Genomic DNA, 11800 nt, shown 5'->3' on the forward strand with positions numbered 1-11800 from the left:
TTTTTTTTTTTTTTTTTTTTTTTTTTTTTTTTTTTTTTTTTTCAATAAATTAAGGACGAAATTTATTCAAGTGATAGCTAAACTACTCAAGTGAACGCTAACTATTCAGCGTTCTCTCTGTCTCTCTCTTATGCTCTTCCTCTAAATTTGAATGTTTCTTGCTCAGTGGGCATTTAATTACAGACTACCATCCAGGTTGGGGGGAAAATGTGTTACAGTTACGGAGGACTGGCCAAGACAAAGAAAGAATTGGCCGCAGTTATAATCAGTGACAAAGCGGCACACTCAACGATGATTGATCATCTAACAGGTCAAATTGGCTGCGATTGAGTCTAGCGGGTCCATCATTGCTGTTAATGGAAACATCATAATCAGTCAGAGAACTTAGGAATGAGAGGCACAGGGACAGTAGAAGTCGGATGGGAAATAATAAAGGCCGTGACTATTCGCACCATTGCGTGAGTCACTCCCGTCCACTCCCTACACTCCACGCATGCGTGAAGGTTGTGTGTTTCACGCAGTGGCATTTTTATACGCCTGTGGATTTCACGCAGTTGAAGTTTTATACTACTGTGTGTTTCATGCAGTGGTATTTTTATACACCTGTGTGTTTCACGCAGTTGAAGTTTTATACTACTGTGTGTTTCATGCAGTGGTATTTTTATACACCTGTGTGTTTCACGCAGTTGAAGTTTTATACTACTGTGTGTTTCATGCAGTGGTATTTTTATACACCTGTGTGTTTCACGCAGTTGAAGTTTTATACTACTGTGTGTTTCATGCAGTGGTATTTTTATACACCTGTGTGTTTCACGCAGTTGAAGTTTTATACTACTGTGTGTTTCACGCAGTTGTATAAAAATACGCCTATGTGTTTCACGCAGTTGTATTTTTATACGCCTGTGTGTTTCACGCAGTTGAAGTTTTATACTACTGTGTGTTTCACGCAGTGGTATTTTTATACCGCTGTGTTTTTATACGCCTGTGTGTTTCACGCAGTTGAAGTTTTATACTACTGTGTGTTTCACGCAGTGGTATTTTTATACCGCTGTGTGTTTCACACAGTGGCATTTTTATACGCCAGGGTGTTCCACGCAGTGGCATTTTTATACGCCTGTGGGTTTCACGCAGTTGTATTTTTATACGCCTGTGTGTTTCACGCAGTTGAAGTTTTATACTACTGTGTGTTTCACGCAGTGGTATTTTTATACCGCTGTGTGTTTCACACAGTGGCATTTTTATACGCCAGGGTGTTCCACGCAGTGGCATTTTTATACGCCTGTGGGTTTCACGCAGTTGTATTTTTATACGCCTGTGTGTTTCACGCAGTTGAAGTTTTATACTACTGTGTGTTTCACGCAGTGGTAATTTTATACCGCTGTGTGTTTCACGCAGTGGTATTTTTAGACCGCTGTGTGTTTCATGCAGTGGCATTTTTATACGCCTGTGTGTTTCACGCAGTTGTATTTTCATACGCCTGTGTGTTTCACGAAGTTGTATTTTTATAGGCCTGTGTGTTTCACGCAGTTGAAGTTTTATACTACTGTGTTTCACGCAGNAACGCAGTGGCATTTTTATACGCCTGTGTGTTTCACGCAGTGGAATTTTTATACGCCTGTGTGTTTCACGCAGTGGTATTTTTATACCGCTGTGTGTTTCACGCAGTGGCATTTTTATACGCCTGTGTGTTTCATGCAGCTGAAGTTTTATACTACTGTGAGTTTCACGCAGTTCAAGTTTTATACTACTGTGTATTTCACGCAGTTGAAGTTTTATACGCCTGTGTGTTTCACGCAGTTGAAGTTTTATACTACTGTGTGTTTCACGCAGTTGTATAAAAATACGCCTATGTGTTTCACGCAGTTGTATTTTTATACACCTGTGTGTTTCACGCAGTAGCATTTTTATACGCCTGTGTTTCACGCAGTTGCATTTTTATACTCCTGTGTATTTCACGCAGCAGCATTCAGATACTCCTTTGTGTTTCACGCAGTGGCATTTTTATACTGTTGTGGGCTCGACGCAGTTGAGCTCAGATACTGCTACGTGTTTCACGGAGTAAGGTTAAAATGGCTTCAATTCTTTTCCCCGAGGCGAGAAATATGCGATGGTTTGTACATGGCGACAAGTCGGCCCCAGCGCAAGGGCGGACTGGTACTGATTGCTGTGAAAATTTGTGATCGTCCGGGGATAATTCTATACAGGGTGTATATTTATTGGTGGAGAACCTCTCGTCCACCAACGTAAAATGACCTCCTGAATACGGGAAAAATAATTTTAAAAAATCTTTTTTTAGCCGCTTTTTAGATAATTAATAATTAATGTAGGCCAGTGAGAGGATCAAGTTATGGCGGGCGATAGTTTTTGAGGGAGTTCAAAAAATGAACATCAATGGTGCGTTAGAGTCACGCCGAAAGATGTGTGAGAACAGTTGAGTCGCTATTCTCCCGTCAATTTCGTATTGGCGGAAATAATGAGGTGAGCTGAGAGATGGCACGCGTATGTAGTTTTCAAGTTGAATTAAATTTGTTTACAAAAGAGGTAAACGAAGCTAGATAATTCGTACAGCCAGAAAATAGTTTAATCAAATAAAATGTATGATTTATTCGGTCGAATAAATCATTACCCATTGATTTAAATCAACTTCATTGGTTCAAGTAAACCATTTTCCTGGAAGTACGGGAAATTCACGGAATTTAAATGAATTAAATTTTGAAAGAAAAAACATTATGAGATTTTCGAATCAAGTAAAGGGACTTCTCTAATTACTGTTTCCTCTTCCAATGTACTTCACGAGCTCGAGAAATTATTTTAATCTTTCCGTAAATGAAACATCAAACTTTCATCTTCAAGTTTCATAGATTTTTACAATTCTGAAGGTTCTTAACGAATTGTCAAGGTCTTCGATGACGCAATCGGAGCGTCTCCATGTAACTTGGAGCTCCTTGGATTTTGGATGGGATCTATTCAGTTGTTCTGAAGTGAGAAAAAATAATAATTTATCTGTCAATCGATTGTGAGAAATAAGGAAAATTGAAAAAGAATATCTAAAGAATTGAGTGTCTTTAAAAATGACGTGCGTAAAAGACCGAAAGATGGTGAACACCCGTGAATAAATGGCCGTGAGTTAACAGTGTGATAATTTGAATGGAGTGGGAAAATGCGAAGAATCTTGATGGTAAGTATTGATTTTGTTTACTACAATAATTTTGAAAAAATCGGGACGCGAGATCGAATGTTACAGCATTTTTTATGCGTGAGACTCGCCGATTTTGGAAATGAGATGACTCATTCATTGGTTTCAATATCCAAAATCCAAGCAGCTCCAAGTTACATGGAGACGCTCCGATTGCGTCATCGACCTTGACAAATCGTTAAGAACCTTCAGAATTGTAAAAATCTATGAAACTTGAAGATGAAAGTTTGATGTTTCATTTACGGAAAGATTACAATAATTTCTCGAGGTCGTGAAGTACATAGGAAGAGGAAACAGTAATGAGAGAAGTCCCTTTACTTGATTCGAAAATCTCAATGTTTTTTCTTTCAAATTTCAATTCATTTCATTTCCGTGAATTTCCCGTACTTCCAGGAAAATGGTTTACTTTAACCAATGAAGTTGATTTAAATCAATGGTTAATGATTTATTCGACCGAATAAATCATACATTTTATTTGATTAAACTATTTTCTGGCTGTACGAATTATCTGGCTTCGTTTACCTCTTTTGTAAACAAATTCAATTCAACTTGAAAACTACATACGCGTGCCATCTCTCAGCTCACCTGAATCATTTCCGCCATCAATACGAAATTGACGGGAGAATAGCGACTCAACTGTTCTCACACATTTTTCGGCGTGACTCTAACGCATCATTGATGTTCATTTTTTGAACTCCCTCGAAAACTATCGTGCGCCATAACCCGATCCTCTCATTGGCCTACATTAATTATTAATTATCTAAAAAACGGCTAAAAAAGATTTTTTTTATAATTTTTCTCGTATTCAGGAGGTCATTTAAAAAAAAAAAAATTCTAAGAGAATTAGAATTTAGAGAGAAAAAATTTCCGCTTCACCCAGCCGGGAATCGAACCCGGGTCTCCCAGATACGCGCCGGGCACTCTCACCGGCTAAGCTACCGGGAACCACAGAAATTCACCGCCGCCCGGAACTCCCCCCGACCCCCCGGCTCCCAGCGGTTTTACGTTGGTAGGAGGTTCTCCACCAATAAAATATACACCCTGTATGTTTATATTTGAGGAACAGTCTGTACCGACCCTTTTATAGAGACGTCTGGTCTCTGCAAGAAGGGCGTTTAATGGAAAAAACTGGCTCCAATTCATCGAATGTTCTGTGTACTCAAAGTTATTGTTTTTTTTCTCTTTTTTTTAAGTGTAACTTCTTACTCGAGTTCGGACGCATCTAACGGTGTTGCGTTAAACGTTCAACGCTCACGCAGCGGGGGGGGGGGAATAGGGATGAAGGCAGAGACGGCGAAAATAAATAAAAGTGAAAGGGAATATAACTCCTCCCTTCAATCTACGATTACAGCTAAGAAGTTACACTTCTGACGCGCGTAACTTGTATACGCACTTTTTTTTCATATTGTTTGTTACACCTTGTACTCATCTATCCATTCATCTATATACGCGATATGTGAAGGGACGAATATTAAAGTTATTGAAAGTCAAATATCAAAAATCAAATGTCAAGATGAATGAAATGCCAGGGGATGAATGTCATAAGTCGGTATTTCGGTGTATAAGGCCCGTTATCCAGCAAAATGATCCATCGACATACGTACTTCCCCATTTTCTACGCCCGTGTTGCACATACAGTTTGGTCTTATACCGCAATGGCGCTCCCGATGATGAAAAGTACTGTCTTCCATGCAGGTGTGAGAGAATGATTATTAAGGTATGATACAAGCAGGTATGACGAAGCCAGAAAAGAGGGGACAAGTTCGCCGGAGCGCCAGAAGCGGCGTTCCGGTCGACTTATACTTCCCCTCATCTCCTTTAGTCTCCCACCACCGGCACTTATTTTGCTGGAGGGAACGTTATGAAATTTATATTTTAAGTCAAAATAATTAGCTCCGTATTACATGTACAATGCGAAGAAAAATGAAAAAATGCAAATATATTCATGATTTTTCATGTACTATTTCTTTAATAGTCAATGGCCCGCTCACTCTTTCATTAATGGGGTGATTTTTATCTTATAATAGGTGAATTCTTTCTTTTTTTACTGAAAATAATTACCAAGATTGAGAGTGAAATCACTGCTCAATGTAATAGCATTAAAAATAAAATGAAAATGCATTTTTGTCCAATGTTGAACAATATTTATTTTTCGCGCGAAAATATCTCGCGAATGTTGTTTATTTATGTCTGCTCCAAAACGTGCTCCAATAGATCTGAACAGTCTGTGCGAGTTGATTCATGCAAAATGGTTAAATCGTGTACAATTATAAATTGCAAAGCATCTTTTAGGGATAATTATCTTTTGTTCTCCCTTCTCAGTGTGAAAAAAATAGAGAAGCGACGACAATGTCTGGAAAAAAGCGGTGATTTGCTACCGAGTGATCAAGTGTTAAAGAACGATTGTTATTTGTGTGAGGTGCGTAAGAGAATAGTTGGGACTTTTTTTTTCTTTTGTGGCTCTTGAACCCCTTGTATCTCATTTATTTCACCCCTCATGACGATTATGACCCTCTTATCTTTTTCAAAACTTGTTCATAGAAGAAAACATTAAAAAACATAGTTCAAACTGGGATCCTCGTTATCGTAATCCCATCCCGCCAAATTCTTCCCTATTAAGCTTCACTGAAGAGAAAAGGAATAATTAATTGAATGGACTTCTGATGTTAATTATTCTTCCTTCTAATTAGTATTTCAATCGTCTAGTTGACATGACTCTCAGTCAATCTTTATCGCTCGACCCATGGAACTATTTGCTGAGAATCATATAGTTTTCATCTCAACATTTTTTACTCCTGTTCCTCTCGATTGAACACAAAATTTTATTTTCATCACGCTGTGTCGGAGAAGTAACTTTCCGACACATTGTGATGAAAAATTTTGTTCATAACTCGTGAAAAAAGTGGTTTTTGGCACTCGTTACGAAATAGTATATTTATACTATTTCTTTCTCATGAAAAAAAAAATTGATTTGACGGGGATCTGAACTCGCGACGCAAGTAAAATCGGCGTGTGGTGGGAGATCTAATCCGCGTGAGGGGAAGGGACGCAACAGCGCCGCGCGCGGCTTCCATTGGAACATGTCCCCTGTTTCGGTGTCGGCGACATCAAAGCTTCACCATACCTCCCTGTATCATACCTTAATGATTATTACATGTACAGACAGTTCGTACTTCTCTCTCCGATGAGAGGGAACAAAGTTGGTACTCATTACAAAGTCACTACTGGGGGCAATCAATAGTAAGCACTTTTGGCTCATAGGAGTGTCTTTGCATCCTCGGGTGAAAAGTACCAACTTTTCTCCCTCTCCTCACGAAGGAAAATACGAACATTGTCGTGCGGGTGTATTTTCCACTCAAGGGAGTGCCTTCAAGCCCCAGGGCGGGAAGTACTCATTTTGAACTGTCTCATCGGGGAGGATGCTAACGAACAGCGTGAAAAAAGGAAAAAAACATCGGTAAAAAAAGATTCGGAAAAAATCCGACATTAATTGGAGGTGTTTCACCCCCTTTCTACTGTAGTACTACTGATGGAGGGTTGATATCTACTGATTTGTTTTCTAATTTATCCCCAATAACATTTGACTGCGATGAAGTTATTCACATATCCAAGTCGCTTAACACCGCCGGTCTAAAGATTAAAACTTCGAAATATTACGGGTATAACTGCTTCTCCACAGTTAATTGTGATACTTCGAAGTATTTATCTACTTAATTGTACGAAACATTAGTAGTCATCAAATTCTATTTACAAATTGCCAAAGATGACGTCATCACAAGAAGGACGAGTGCTGTTACGGATTGGGGAGAATTTTCACAGTTAATCGCGTTATTAACATTTTATTTTGAATTAATAACTTGGGCTCGAATTTCTAAATTTTTCAGGAAAGCTGAAATCAGTGACAATCGTCGAGTGGTAGCCGTAAATCACTAGCTTGCCGATGCTAGGGAGGAGAAATGCATTACCGAATGTAATTTCCCGAAAACGAACAAATTAAGAGAAAACGAACTCTAATGTTTGGAGCATCAACCTTCGAGGGTAGAGTAACACATGGCGTCTCCACTAGACATACCTTTGTCCTGAATGATGCGACTTAAGGATTCAGCGATGTTCTGCCAGTAAATCAAAAGGCCTGGCCCAGGACCTAGCTGCTGTCCGACGGGCGACGACGGCTCGGTAAGAGAGGACGGACTGTTTGTCAAGTCCACTCCAGGATCACCTTGACCCTTGTCCTGAATGATTGTCTTCATATTTCGGGAAAAGATCACTGGCTGGTTCCTTCACGTAATATATCAAACAAAAGAAGGGAGAAAGATTATTAGGACTGCAATTTTATTTAATTTTTGGATGTTTATGTGAATCTCGCCGACGAGCGTGAACTGAATTTATTGAATTTCAAGTAAGCGATTTTATTCAAAGAGGTCTGATGAGTGACCTTTCATAATTCTCTTCGGTATCAACGTTAGGTATCCGGGAATAAGGACTAGGACCAATTATCCGAAAACCCGGTTTATTTAAAGAGGCCTAATAAGTGACATTTAGTAATTCCCTTCGTTAACACCGTTAGGTATCCGGGAATAACTACTAGGACCAATTATCAGGGTTAGTTGACCTGGAGGATTACGGGGTCTCCTGGAGCGAACGGTCACTGAACATTGTGACAGCTCGCCCAGTCAGCCGTGCGATCCTGAATGGCACAAATTTATATAAAGTCGAACTTATTCAAAACGATTTGAATTCGCGTGAAAGAAACGGTCAGTTCAAACACGTCGGGATTCACGTGGTTTTTCTCGATTTAAAATCTGAATTTTATTCCGTTTCGGAGTGATGGACGAATGAATTTATTCGGGACGGATGAATTTATGTCGGTTCTTTTTGAAAATTGCACTGATGTACTTTGGAGAATTTCATAAAAAATATTTTAAGTCCAGGAGGACAGAAGACGAAAATTTTCCAAGTCCGAAGGGGACCAAGCGTGAAAAAAACAAAGTCCAAGAGGACAGAACACTGAAAAAAACTATGTTCAAGAGGACAGAACATGAAATTTTTCCAAGTCCGAAACTCCGAAATTTTTCTAAGTTCGAACTGGTTATTTTTAATTTAATTCTCGGGAGCTCTTTGGAGCTTATGACCGGCGGTTTTAAGAGTCGACGTTGAACTGACTGTTTCTCGTAGCGACTGGAAACTCCCTTACTTGATTATTTGATTAAGTCTATTTCATGTTACAAGGAGGGGTAACGGAGATGATCTTTGTTCTCCTGCGGCCCGCAGGGACCTTTAAGGTCATAAGGATACGGGTCACAAGGTACAACAAGGAACAATAGATTACGAGGGTCGAGAGGGTCAAACTCCCTTACTTGATTATTTGATTGTCTATTTCATTATACAAGGAGGGGTAACGGAGGTGATCTTTGTGCTCCTGCGGCCCGCAGGGACCTTTAAGGTCATAAGAGCCATACGGGTCACAAAGTAAAACAAGGAAGAATAGATTACGAGGGTCAAGAGGGTCAAACTCCCTTACTTTTAAGTTTTTTTTTTAAATTCAAATGGAATTTAAATTTAGAGAGAAAAAATTCCGATTCGCCCAGCCGGGATTCGAACCCGGGTCTCCCAGTTACGCGCCGGGCACTCTTACCGACTAAACTACCGGGAACCACGGAAATTCTCACTCTAAATTCAACTCAGCACGGCGCCTAACCACCTTTAGGCATTAAATAAATTCAAATAGAATTTAAATTTAGAGAGAAAAAATTCTGATTCGCCCAGCCGGGATTCGAATCCAGGTCTTCCAGTTACGCGCCGGGCACTCTTACCGACTAAGCTACCGGGAACCACGGAAATTCTCACTCCAAATTCAACTCAGCACGCCGCCTAACNCACTCTTACCGACTAAGCTACCGGGAACCACGGAAATTCTCACTCTAAATTCAACTCAGCACGCCGCCTAACAAATTCGAACCCTCGACTGCCGAGCGGCGAGCTGTGCGCATGCGTCGAGCGGTGCAGTGGTGGGATGAGTGGGGTTGCCGCGTTTAGTGGAGCGCCTTGTTGGCTGAGTTAGTGGGAGAGCGCGTCAACGGGGCATTGCGTATATCTCATCCCTAACACTACGCCACCTTACATGTGTCTTTAAATAGCATTTTTCCGGCCTGTTGCGATGGGGTTTTTTACTCGTGTGGCGTTGGCCTCCGAGCCGTAGGCGAGGACTGGCCAACCACACGAGTAAAAAAAACCCATTGCAACAGCCCAGGAACAATATTTGTCTATAGTGATTTTCAAGTTTTCGAGTTTGGGAAGTATGTAATACCAATTCCCAGACGAGAAACCGTGAGAAGCAGTACAGAAAAATACATTTTTTTACATTTTTGACTTGGATTAATTATTTTTGACATTTCTTGACAGTAGTAGATTTTCCATTTTTAGTGAATTTTGAGTTTGATTTTCACTATCTCATAAAAGTTTGCTTTTGGCACCCTTATGGTTCTGTAATTGACAATTTGTGTTTATTGACAATGTTTCTAAACATTTATGAAAAAATTCATTTTTGAGCTTATTTTTGGGGTAGAAATATGATTCTGATAATAAAAGATGTTTTTCAATGTTTTATATTTCAATTGTTAATAACAATGGTAATTGCTGTTATTTCGGAAAGGTTATTAGTTCATTCAAAGGGCCATATTTTATCATATTTTTCCATGAAATTTCATTAATTTGACCTTGAAAAAAGTTTATTAGCCTTTCGGAGAGTTGTTTATAACTTGAAAAATATAATTAGTAGCTCATTTTGTAGAGAATTTAGTGGACTATTTTTGTGGAATTTATTGTTCCAATGTGTTCATTAGTTTAGGAATTATTAGCGTTTGTAACTAAAACAGATAATTTGTGAAAATTCACATGTTTAAATTTCCAAATTTTCCATGATTTTTTTTCATATTCATGTTCTTGTTACTTGAATTCACTAATATTAACTATTTTCAAAATTTTTGAGAATAATTTTTAATGGTATGTCAACAGACAATCAGATTTCTCTGAAGTTCAAATATAGGAAATCCTGGACAAATACGAACTACAAAAATATTCAATAAAAAATTGAAAAGTCAATAGACTTTTCAAAAACTTTTAAAGTCAATAGACTTTTACAAAAATATCTATAGACTTTTCAATTTTTTATTGAATATTTTTGTAGTTCGTATTTGTCCAGGATTTCCTATATTTGAACTTTTTCCTATATTTCCCATGAGGAAGGCGCTAAAAATTCTCAAAGTTTAATGAATTCACCGATATACATTTTTTAATGCGCGTGTGTGTATGTGAATATTTAAAAGTCCATATCTGCACTGTTTACCTAGATTAAGAAATGATTTTTTTATTACATGTTGAAGGTCTAGAGAACTTCATTTTACAATTTTTTTAGAATTTTTCTTCATAGTTTTCAAGTCCTTTGTTAATAACAATTGAATTTGTCAATGGTTCCGCTTGGGGAAATCTAGCTTAAATATTAATTTGGAGATCATCCCATTCGCTTTCCCAGAACACTTTGCATAGGTCTACACCAAAAGCTGCACAAATTTCCGAATGTATTCAGTTCCGGAAATCCAAGAGAGATATGGATTTGGAGATGATTCCATTTGCTTTCCCAGCTCATTTTGCCTAGGTTTACAGCGAAAATAGCACAATGTTCTGAATGGTTCCGGTTTGGGAAATCTAGCGGCGATATTAATTTCGTGGAGATAGTTCCATTCGCTTTCTCAGCTCATTTTGCGTAGGACTATAACAAAAAATGCACAAATTTTTGAATGTATTCAGTTTGGCAAATCTAAGAGAGATATGGATTTCGAGATAATGCCATTCGCTTTCCCAGACCATTTTGCGTAGGTTTACACTAAAAACAGCACAATTTTCTGAATGGTTCCGCTTTGGGAAATCTAGGGGAGATATTAATTTGGAGATCCCATTCGCTTTCCCAGCTCATTTTGCACAGGTCTACACCAAAAACTGCACAAATTGTCGAATGTATTCAGTTTAGGAAATCCAAGAGAGATTATATGGATTTGGAGATGATTCCATTCGCTACCCAGTCCATTTTGCCTAGGTTTACACCAAAAACAGCACAAATTCCCGAATGAATTCAGTTTGGGAAATCCAAGAGAGATGATCTGGATTTGGAGATGATTCCATTCGCTTTCGCAGCTCATTTTGCGTAGGGGTTACAGCGAAAACAGCACAATGTTCTGAATGGTTCCGGTTTGGGAAATCGAGCGAAGATATTAATTTGGAGATGCTTCCATTCGCTTTCTCAGCTCATTTTGCGTAGGTCTACACCAAAAACTGCACAAATTGCCAAATGTATTCAGTTTGGGAAATCCAAGAGAGATACGGATTTAGAGATGATTCCATTCGCTTTCTCAGGCCATTTTTCGTAGGTTTACACCAAATTCAGCACAATTTTCTGAATGGTTCCGATTTGGGAAATCTAGCGGAGATTGTGATGTTTTTTATGTAAACCTGCGAAAAATGGGAAAGCGAATAGAATCATCTCCAAATCCATATTGCTCTTATATTTCCCAAACCGATTACATTCGGAGGTTAGTGCAGTTTTTGATG

Source organism: Diachasma alloeum, unplaced genomic scaffold (assembly GCF_001412515.2).
Source record: "Diachasma alloeum isolate Michigan unplaced genomic scaffold, Dall2.0 Dall_scaffold_01115, whole genome shotgun sequence".
Taxonomy (NCBI): Eukaryota; Metazoa; Arthropoda; class Insecta; order Hymenoptera; family Braconidae; genus Diachasma; species Diachasma alloeum.